This window comes from Panicum hallii, chromosome 9, assembly GCF_002211085.1.
Source record: "Panicum hallii strain FIL2 chromosome 9, PHallii_v3.1, whole genome shotgun sequence".
Taxonomy (NCBI): Eukaryota; Viridiplantae; Streptophyta; class Magnoliopsida; order Poales; family Poaceae; genus Panicum; species Panicum hallii.
In genome coordinates, this window is record NC_038050.1 from 59,532,156 (window position 1) to 59,543,327 (window position 11,172).

Here is an 11,172-nt window from a genome sequence, read left to right on the forward strand (position 1 = left end):
ATCCAGCCGTGCGCGCGCGCAGGCAAAGGAGACAACGACGCCTTTTAGCGCGCACGCACGGCCCTTAGCCGACCATGGCGCAGCGCGTCGTGCAGGGCATCTATCTCTGGTCAGCTTGCTCGCTGGGTCAACCCAGAATAGTAGTAATTGAACTGGTGACGGCGGGCTAAGATATTTAATTTACTCTAAACAAAAACATTATAAAATATGCACAAACAACTAACTACTACTAAAACTGATTAAACATAAGTTCGTCCTACTACCATGTCTGACTCTCCTACACAAGATACATTGAATGTACTGTGTTCTCACCGCATCTAGCAAATTCTGGAAGTTGGTGAGGTTTCTGAGGATCCAATAAATGATTCTAAGTTCTCAGTAATTTATCTAATAATGCTCATGAGATATACCATCGTGTGATTCATTGTCTCTAAGACTAGTCTCACTGCACAGTTTTATTACACAGCTATCAAAACTAAGAACTTGGTAACTGTACCGGAGAAGTGTCATGGTGATGAAACTCCTCTTACATTATCTGAAACTCCCCATTGTCTCTCCTCTTAATGATCCTACCATATCAATAAATTTGCTGATATGGTATGATATTTAATGCTCGTAAAACTCCTCATGAAACTCCGCTAAGACCATGGGAGGAGAGGGGTAGCATGCAACGTGAGCCCGTCACTTTTCCCCTATCAGTAGTGACCTGTTTTCACATAGAGATCAGTATTGATTCCCATGGTCATTACCATCTGGAGACGTGCATGGTGGCTCTTGCCATTGTATCTTCTTCAACATCAGCATGACTACGAGTGACTTCAGTAGCTACTACATCATTGCACATGATCATCCTCGATGTTGGATGATCGGGCTCTTCAACACATTCATCAGCTGTACAAATTGGCCCCTTTTCTTCAAATTTTAAGGAGTTCCGACTCATAGGGATAAAAATGAGTAAGGGCAGCAGAGAGCTCTAGACCAATGTATTGCACGTGAAAACGGTAATGATTTATAGTTTCAAATACTGATGATGGCTAAAGAGTTCATCATCAAGTAGCTAGTAGCTCTTCTTCTGATAATGATGAGACGAACAATGTAATTTTTACATTCTTCAAACTCCAAAGGTAAGTTTGAATTGTCATTGGCTGGTTGCAAGAAAAAAATTGGAGGTTCAAGTGACGAAGTTCACCTGCTAGCGTCCTACTATAGATGCATGATGAAGGCGTACTGTTGATAACTATCTTATTTGAGTGTTAATAAAAGAAGCCATCATGTTCATCGAGAGGGTCTAAAAATTTTCATATTAATCTAAAAAAGAGAAGTATTTGCACCGTCAGATTTTATGAAGATTTAACGGTCTATATTAACCAAAAAGTTCTTTGATATTGATTCATTACTTTTCCTAAAAAATATTGATTTGTTATATATAGATGTATGGAAGTACAACTCTATTTTAACAATTCAGTCGGACAGATGTATGGTCAGCTAGCTTCGTTTGACCGCGTCCATGCGTGGACAGGGGTGGTGCGGTACTGCAAGTTGGACTCGCCAAACGGGCGCACATAAACCGGGCGGACGGATGGTGGGTGGTGGCTTGTTTTGCAAGGGCAGGCACAAGTTCTGACTCTGATTCCCCTGACAAACTTCAGTTGGGTATACTCCAATCATGAGCCGTGTGTGCATATGGAAATAGCTAATAGAACTGTCATAAGGTTTTAGTTAATTCTAAACTTTTAGCTATAGCTGCTTACACCACGAGTGGGAGACATAGGTCTGGCAAAGGAGGGCTGAGCTGCCGAGGACATGCACCTTTGAGCTAGCTATCGTATCTGTTATGAAGAAATTAGAATTAGTGATCAATTTCTATAATTAATTAATTAATTATAAAAATTATGAAGGGGCCATTCCGAAGGTACGTGTCCCTCCGGCCCCTGCCTCTTGGACTTTTATATAAACAATAGTCCCCCTTAATGGAAACTACACTTTTCGCTCCATTCTTTCCCTCTCACTTTTACATTCAACACGTCATCGGTACTTTCGTCTTACTCTACTGAGCGCAAGGTAAGAAACAGAGGCCGGCAGGCCACTCCCGTCCTGGGTAAGATGGACCCCACAGACTTACGTTTCTTCCCTATCGACGATGGTTTCCTCGTTCTTCCGGTTCATGGACGCCGACACTGGATCGCTGCATGCCGATGTCGTCGTTGTGGCCACCGCATCCCTGGTGGTCATAGCCGTCGCTTCACCGGTGGTCTGGGTCGCTGGATGCCTTGCAACCAGAGTCCTTGCCATTGCCGAGGAACCCCGGCACCACCAGTGCACCAAGGCCAACGGCCTAGCCCCTCGATGCCGCCGGCGGCGGCTTCAAACCATACCACCAGTGCCTCCTCCGTGCTCACCAGGACATTGACACCACCGTACACCACCGGCATCATCCTCAACGGATAGAGGAACTCCGCCGCACCGCATTTTCCGACGCCCACGCCACCAGAAGAGCCTACTCGCTGCCCTCTAGTCTTCCGACTTTGCCATCCAGGATGCAATGATGTTGGCGTCGGGGTCATTCCCGAGCCCAACTCCATGGTGGTGGTGACCGGCAACGCCAGTTTTGGCCCTCTGGCAGGACCCTTGAATGCCGGCGGCCGCCACACCATCACCTCCTTCACGGCCGCCAACGCCGCCTTGGGCCTCGCCCGAACCACCATGGTGGCGCACCCAAGCTTCACCGTTGGGATGAGGGTGGCTCACCGGGGCGCACCACCATTCTACAGCAACCCCGGCCCCTCCTCGGCTGCACCACTAGTGGAGGCCGTGGATGCCTCCTCGGAGGCACTTACGGCGCCTCCATCCCCGCCGCCCCCTTCACCTGCACGCGCCCTCGGCTGCATGGCGGCCACCGACCGCCGGCTCGGCATCCACCGAGGAACTTGGAGCCTTGCCGCCTTGGGGCTCTCCTTCGAGAATGAAGGCCAGCGGTGGCCGGCGGCCAGCGCATGGGGGCGAAAGTAGTGCAGGGGAGAGGAGCCAGTGTAGCGCACCTAGAGCAAAGCATGCAGCGGCGCGTGGCAAGGCGGAGGCGGTGGCGGTACAATGGGCAGGAGGCGGTGGCGGCGGCACATTGGCCAGACGGCGGCGACGGCTGGGAAGGGGCGGACGGTTAGGGTTTCCAACACTAACCGCCCCCTTCTTGCCCATTTATAGGGGCCAGCCACGATTGGACCGGCTTGGGCCGCTTGCAGGGCGGCCGCGGCCAGGCAGCAGAGTCGAGCTGCGGCAAGCCGGCACACACTGTAGGCCGAGCCGAGCCGCGGCAAGCCGACGCGAAATGCAGGCCGAGCCGAGACCCCACTCTCTCCTATGCAATTTCAAAAACATGCCCCCCCTGTTTCTATCCATTTACATGCTTTAGTATATTCAGTGCTGCATGTTTATATTTGAGACCCCTAGATTGTTCTATTTTAGTCCTCAGACTATCCCGGATTGCATAATTGTTGTAAATAGCTATCTAGACCATGAGGTTTGTAAGATTAGCACCAATATAATATGGATGTTATGATAATTGTACATTATATGATCCGCAAATCTCACATTGGTTATGTAAATATAATTTTAGAACAATCTTTTCATGCGTTAGTTATATATATTTGAATCTTTACCAATATAGCACTTGATTCATATTATACATCATGTATAAATATGCAAAATTAAAAAAAATTGAGGTATATAAATCTGATTTTTTGGGAAACACAAGGTAATGGAGACCTAGGCATCGGCTGCAATAAATTCTTTATGAATTTATTAGCCTTGAGACCATACTTTTAGGCAGCAAGTTACTTGTCATTACTGAGAGCTCTATATCTTATGATGATTACCGACAAAGTGTATATCCAAAATATTCTATACAATGAAATTTGTTTAAAATATGACTATCAAGTCATTGATTCCTGCAGGAATAAGAATACAATAGTTACACTATTTAATTTAATATACCTTAAATTATGTTGTAACGCTCATCATGACTTCATTATTTTGCATACATTTACGCACATATTATTCAATTTACCATGATAAATTAATTCTATACATGATCTCTCATGTAGGAAAATGGCTCATTTAGTCAACAAAGATTTCGCTGAACTTGCAGTAGATGGTAGCAACTATCTAACTTGGGTTATGGATGTAAAAATCATGCTAACTGCAAAAGGCATCGACAATACAATTGAAGAGCCAAATCCACAAGCCCCTGTTTCAGATGAAGCCAAATATACCACATTATACTTCTTGAGACACCATCTTCACCCAGATCTAAGAATGAATATATGATGGAAGAGAATCCTATAGCACTTTGGGTTGCAATCAAAGAACGCTATGATCAGCAAAAGGCAATCATTTTGCCCGAAGCAAGATGAGAGTGGTCTCTACTTCGTCTTATGGATTTCAAATCTGTTGCACAATATAACTCTGTCATTCACAAGATTTGTTCCAAGCTTCATTTTTGTGATCAACCAGTTAATGATGCAGAAAAGATTGAAAAGACATTGTCTACATTTCTCCCTGCAATACCACCGCCATAACTGTGCCAAATATTCTGACTTGATATACGACCTACTCCAGGCAGAAAAACATGATGAACTCTTAACAAAGAATCATCAAATGCGCCCCGTGGGCGCATAATCTCTGCCTGAAGTTCACTACAATAGTCAGAACACTCAAAAGAAGTTTGGTGGCAAGAAATTCAAAAAGAATTTTAAGGGAAAATGGAAAAAAGCATCATTATCAGAAAAATAAGGATTCTCACAAAGGAAAAGGCACTTCAAAGAAAAATTTTCACCATGAGAACTCTCAAGTTTGTCGAAGGTGTGATTGTCACAACCACATCACTAAGAAGTGCCACACTGCCAAACATTTGGTTGAACTCTACCAGAAATCTTTTGGCAAACAAGTTCAAGGGGACAAGTATGAAGCACACTTCACTACTCAACCTACTGACGCCAGTTGCTCCAAGGACACTCCTATGGAAAATAATGATGAGAAGATCTCTCCGCAGATGGATGACTTATTCAACACTAACGATATGCTCGTGGAATTCCAATCCAACCACACATTTGGAGACAACAACTAGTCTCCATCATCCCCAAATCATGATTATCTAGCCATTTTCATGTAAATATTATGTTGTGTTGTAAATATTTGTTGTCGCAAAGTATAGTAAGACATACAATAATGTATTGTAAGACGTATGATACTTAATAAATAAAGTGTGTATTATATAATCTCTTGAGTTAATCTTAATATATTTTAACCCAATCATTATAGATTATCCTACTGGGACAATCCAAATGAAGGAAGAATTTTGTTTAATGGATAGTACTACCACCAACACAATACTTAGGGAAATAAAATATTTCCAAACTCTCACTAAGAGCAAAGGAAATGTCACGACTATCGCAGGATGCAATGCCATGATTGTTGGTTTATATCGAGCCATAATAATTCTCCCTGTGGGTACTCAATTAGTAATCGAGGATGCACTCTTGTATCCCAATTCAACTCGTACCCTATTGAGTTGTAAAGATATCCGTCGTAATGGTTTCCATATCAAACTCATAATGACAACAAAGATGAATATCTATTCATCACAAAAATGACGGTTATGCCAAGCAACTACTTGAGAAAATTCCTTCACTATCAACTGGATTGTATTTCACATACATCAAACCCGTACAACATGTTGCATATAAGATAATTTTTCAAAATCTTGATGCCTTCAAGATTTGGCATGATCGCCTAGGTCATCCTAGAATTGGGATGATGCGAAAAATTATCAGCTATTCACTTGGTCATTACATGAATACTTCAAAATTTTCCAAACCTTCAGATTTTGTATGCACCGCATGTGCCATGGAGAAATTAATCTTAACACCCTATAAAGGTTGAACCACTAACATTTCTCGAACGCATTCAAGGTGATATTTGTAGTCCTATCCATCCATTAACTGGGCTATTTAGGTACTTCATGGTACTTATTAATGTATCAACAAGATGGTCCCATGTATGTTTATTATCCACTAGAAACCATACTTTTGCAAGGTTCATCGCTCAAATTATCAAGTTAAGACCATATTATCTGGACAATCCAATAAAATCCATCATGATGGATAATGCTGCCGAGTTTTTCTCGAAAGCCTTCAATGACTATTGTATGGCTCTAGGCATTAATGTGGAACATTCTGTACCTTATGTACATACACAAAATGGATTAGCCGAATCTCTTATCAAGAGAGTAAAATTGATTGCAAGACCATTACTACAGAAACGCAATTACCAACATCTTTTTGGGGCCATGCGGTCTTACACGCCGCAGACTTGATTTAAATAATACCTACTGCATATCATACCATATCATACGACTTCCCTGTTGCAGTTAGTACGTGGGAATCAACCAAGTATTTTCCATCTGCGAAAATTCTGTTGCGCGGTATACGTACCGATTTCACCACAGCAGCGTACATCAATGCCCCCATATAAAATTGGGGATATATGTGGGGTATAAATCACTATCAATCATAAAATACCTCAACCCTGTTACTGGGGACTTATTCACTACCCGTCATGCTGATTGCATCTTCGATGAGGACAATTTCCCGGTATTAGGGGGAGATAATATGAACCATAAAGAATGTTAGAAAATAAATTGGAATCCATTAGGTATTCAGTCTTATGATCCACGTACTATAGAATTTGAACGTGAAGTTCAAAAGATCATTAGTTTGCAAAATATTGCAAATAATCTGTCAGAAGCATTTACTGACTACAAGTGTCATAAGATCACACAATCCTGGGGTTAATATACTAGAAAGAGTAGATATTCCTACTCAAAATCTCCAAAATCAAAATAAGACAGGGAGAAGTATGGTAACAAAGGATAAAACTCCAAAACAGTATCCGCGGAAACAAGGGAAGGATAAACGGTAAATGCAAATCAACATCATGTTGATAGACACCAATTGGATACTAAAATTCAAACAATATGAATGTTCAATGGATACACCATATACCTAGGACAAATGTGCACACAAATATAAGTGCTAGGACATCAGAAAACTTTGACTCTAATACTTTGGAAAATATAGAAGAGTCACAAAGGGTAAATAATTTTTTCACTAATTATATTGATTCTGAAGAATCATTCAATAGAAAAACTACAATTGTCGATATTAATTTCTCCTCGAAGATTGCAAGTGACCTTCAACCTGATCCAGAACCTAAGACCATAGCAGAGTGCATGAAACGCTCGGACTGGATCAAATGAAATGAAGCAATTGAGGCAGAATTGCACTCGCTCAAAAAATAAGAAGTATTCTCATCGGTTATACTTACTCCTCGTAATATTTTTTCCGTGAGGTCAAAATATGTTTTCATCCATAAAAGGAATGAAAACAATGAGGTGGTGATATATAAAGCGAGGCTTGTAGCACAAGGATTCATGGAGAGGCCGGGTATCGATTTCGATGAAACATATTTCCCAGATATGAGTGGTATAACATTCTGATACTTAAAATCATTGGCAGCTCAGAAAGGTCTATTCATGCATCTCATGGATGTAGTGACAACATATTTTTATGGGTCATTAGATTCAGATATTTATATGAAAATTCTGAAGGGCTTGATATTCCGAACAAGAATCATTCTCGCAACATGTATTGTGTAAAGCTTCAAACGTTATTATACGGTTTGAAGCAGTTGGGAAGAATGTGGTACAACTGACTAAAGAAATTCCTTCTACAGAAAGGTTTTTCTAATAATGATGATTGCCCATGTGTATTCATCAAGAAATGCTTAAGTGGATTTTGTATCATATCCATGTATATGGATGATCTCAATATCATTAGAAATACACGAGATTAGATGAAGCACGCAACCATCTAAAGATGGAATTTGAAATGAAAGATTTGGGTAAAGCCAAACTTTGCTTAGGCTTTCAGCTTGAACATCCCCCATCAGAGATATTAGTACATCACTATGCATATATCCAGAAAATTCTTCAAAAATTCAACATGGATAAATCATATCCATCAAAGATACCTATGGTCTTTCGATCTCTTAATATGAATAAGGATCAATTCAGATCTAAGGTTGAAGATGAAGAATTATTGGGACTAGAAGTTCCATATCTTTATGCCATTGGGGCGCTAATGTATGTCACATATTGCACCAGGCCTGACATTGCATTTGCGGTAAACTTACTAGCTAGATATAGCGCAGCTTCAACAAAACATCATTGGACACGAGTTAAGAATATCTTCAGATATCTCCAAGGTACACAAGATCTTGATTTATTCTACCTGTTTGACCAAGATAAAGCTATAATTGGATATACAGATGCTGGCTATCTATCTGATCCTCACAATGCTAGATCTTAGACAGACTTTATATTTTTATATGGTGGAACGACTATATCATGGAAATCATCCAAGCAAACTCTAGTAGCCACATCCACTAATCATTCTGAAATAATTGCATTATATGAAGCTCCCGTGAACGTGTATGGCTTCGCATAATGATTAATCGCATACAATAGTCATGTGATATTGGTTCAATCACGAAACCAACAATTATCTATGAAGATAATTCTGCTTGCATTGCACAAATGAATGCAGGTTATCCTCATGAGCTATAGAAAAATAGAGAGATAGAAATCTTGCAAACTAAGTTATGTGATAATCTTGCAGATTTATTCACATAGTTCTTACCGACATCATTATTCCAGAAACATATTTTTGAAATTAGTACAAGACGACTTAAAGATTTGCAAGTATCAGGGGGAGTAAACCCTTGATATAACATGTTTATAATCTTCTAATTATAAAATTGTACTCTTTTCCTAATAAGTTTTTCCTATCAAGGTTTTCTCATACATAGGTTTTTAATGAGGCAATATGCTATTAATCAATCATATATGTCGTATCAACATTTTTTCCTATTTTCCCAAAAGGGTTTTGAAGGAGTTTTTCCTATGTTATATCCATACATCTCCTTATTTTTCCTTATTTTTCCCATAGGATTTTTTGAGGAGTTATTCCATTGTTTCCAAGACCACAAGAGCAAATTGATCAAGGGGGAGTGTTATGAAGAAATTAGAATTAGTGATCAATATCTATAATTAATTAATTAGTTAATGATTAATTACATCAGTAGGCAGTTACTAATCATGAAGAGACCATCCCGAAGGGGCGTGTCCTTTCGGCCCCTGCCCCTTTGGCTTGTATAAAAACAATGGTCCCCCATCAATGGAGACTACACTTTTCATTCCATCCTACCCCTTTCACTTTTACCTTCAACAGTATCCTCTCGACTCAATCTGACCCATAGCTAGCTGTGCAGCTTGGCCAGAGCGTCCGCCACATGCATATGCCAATGACGATCTTGATTTGGTTGAGAGTAAGCTCAATACAATGACGAGGAAATCACTTGGGTGTGGTGGGCAGAAGCTCAACGGGCGATGAAGGATGCACTATTTAAGTGGGGTCGGTTCAATATGGTTACAAGGCACTTAATTTGTATGGGGTAAAATTAAACTCAATCTGAGAACGAGAACAACATAATTTGAGTGTGGAGCTGCTCATTTCTGCAAGGATAACTCTATTCGAACGATAACAAGATCGATCCGACAACCTAGAACTTGATTAGAGCGGCCACGTGGTGCTTAAGAGTAAGCACGACAGTCAGCGTAACAAGCTCTCACGGATTGACTCTCTTGCATAGCTGCACTGCAAGGAAATAATCCTCTCTTGAGGTTGCCTTCTTTCAAGCTGTCAAACGATAGTGAGGAGGAAACAAATATGTACTTTCTCCGTTTCAAGTAGCAGATAGTTTTGGTGAATCTAGATACAAATTTTTACTAGGTATCTAAATATAGCATATATCTAAGTGTATAGCAAAACTATATATCTAGAAAAGTTAAAACAACCTAGAATTTAGAACGGAGGGAGTACATGACAGTAGAGGTGGAACCCATTTTAGTTGACGATGGAAGAGAAGTAGATGCGATGGAGGAAGTTTACTTCAAGCAGAGGTGCTGCAACAGTGACAGGCAGCACTCCAGTGGTTCATTGATGGTGTCACTGGCAAAGTTATATGTATGTTGATAAATTTAAGGGAACTTTATTTTGTGGCTGATATGCAGACGATGAGATGATAGTGATGATGCATTGATGAGATGACATGCTGACAAATTTTACAGAAAGAGTAAGGTAAGAGGTGGTTTTGAGGATGCTAATTCCAATCTCTCTATCGATATACCTGTTCTTGCCCCTTCTATTTCGAAGTTGCCATGCCACTTCCAAATTCTCTATGCACTGTCCTGACCTAGATGAGGTTGGCATCCATATGTGGACGTGGCAAAAAAAACATTAGGTGGCGGTCCACATATGATAGAGCATGATCCATAAGCAATAGCACGTCATTAATATTAGTGCCACATAGAGCGGCGGGAGACCTGCTCAGCTAGAACAACAGTGAGCGTCAAGATGAGATTTGTGAGTATGGAGATGAGCAGAAGATGTGGTTAAAATGATGATGGATGGTGCATGAGAGAGAAGAATATTAGTATTATCTATGGTGAAGATGTGGTTAATTAGAGACAGATTCCTGTAATTTAGAGAGGACAAAGGATTCATGGAAACCATGCAAGGATACGTCAGTTCGATTAGCTGGATAAAAATGCTGGCGGGTGATGCCATACTAAATAGCCATGATGGTGCAAACAAAAGGGATTCGATGTTACATAGCATGTGAATAAGGATTCTACTAGAGATTTCATCAGAACAAATGACAGGAAAGCCTTCATTTGTTCAGATTTGAAATGGGTCAGTCCTCCAAGAAGGTAACAGTAAAGTTATGTCTCCAACTTAGATGAAAAAATATGTATGACAAAACTATCAGTACTCCCTATATAAAAGAGATACTAATTGCTAACTCATCCATAACTCTTTCTTAAAGCTAAGAATAATCTATCACCATAACTACTCCCTAATAAAAATTCACATTACAAGACAAAAAATTACACAAAAAACTATGTTTATACATAAGATATTCCCTATTATCATGTCATGTTTTGTGCCATGAAATATGATGATAAAAAGATGGTATCTTGACCTTCGCTATTTGGGA